Here is a 685-nt window from a genome sequence, read left to right on the forward strand (position 1 = left end):
TCCTATGTCATTTTTTCCTTGCGTGTTCTTTCCACGTGGGGGCGTCCTAGAACAGCTTAGGGTGACTAATCACACACATTGTTGGGGTGTCTGAAGAGGAGAGAAGGCTTTCGCTATACCTTTATTCTCTCTATATATAAATCCAAGGCAAGAATACAGAAACAGATACTTGCCATATTTCCTTTTTTTTCTGTCTGTGTTTACTTATTTGACTAATGGCTGCTGCTTTGTGCTTAAGTTAAATTTGTGAAATTATTATAATTATATTAAATATTTTTAAAGTTGTCTGTCACTCGTGAATCTGCGACTAGAAGAATAACTACGGATTGGTAATTAATAATCTATGCTTTAATTTTCATGGTTTTGATTATAAAGTGTATTTGTATTATAAAAAGTACATATTTACAAAGGCAACAAAAATACCTTAATCTGATGTAAAAGCTCCGGACTTCACTAATTCAGAGTTCCTGCTTTAATAGCATTTTGATGCAAATCGTGACTTTCCGGAATAAATCAGGAGGCAAAGCGGGAAACGGTGAAGTCCTCCTCCTGTAGCTGTTCCACGGAGTTTTGTAACCCTGGTGATTAGAGCGGAGGGGGCGGGGTCAGGATGCTGAGGCGGCCCTTCATTGGCTGTCCGTGATTTTGAGGAGTGGGTTGGGACTGAGCTGCCAGCTGTGCGGGG

This window comes from Poecilia formosa, unplaced genomic scaffold, assembly GCF_000485575.1.
Source record: "Poecilia formosa unplaced genomic scaffold, Poecilia_formosa-5.1.2 Scaffold62, whole genome shotgun sequence".
Classification (NCBI taxonomy): Eukaryota; Metazoa; Chordata; class Actinopteri; order Cyprinodontiformes; family Poeciliidae; genus Poecilia; species Poecilia formosa.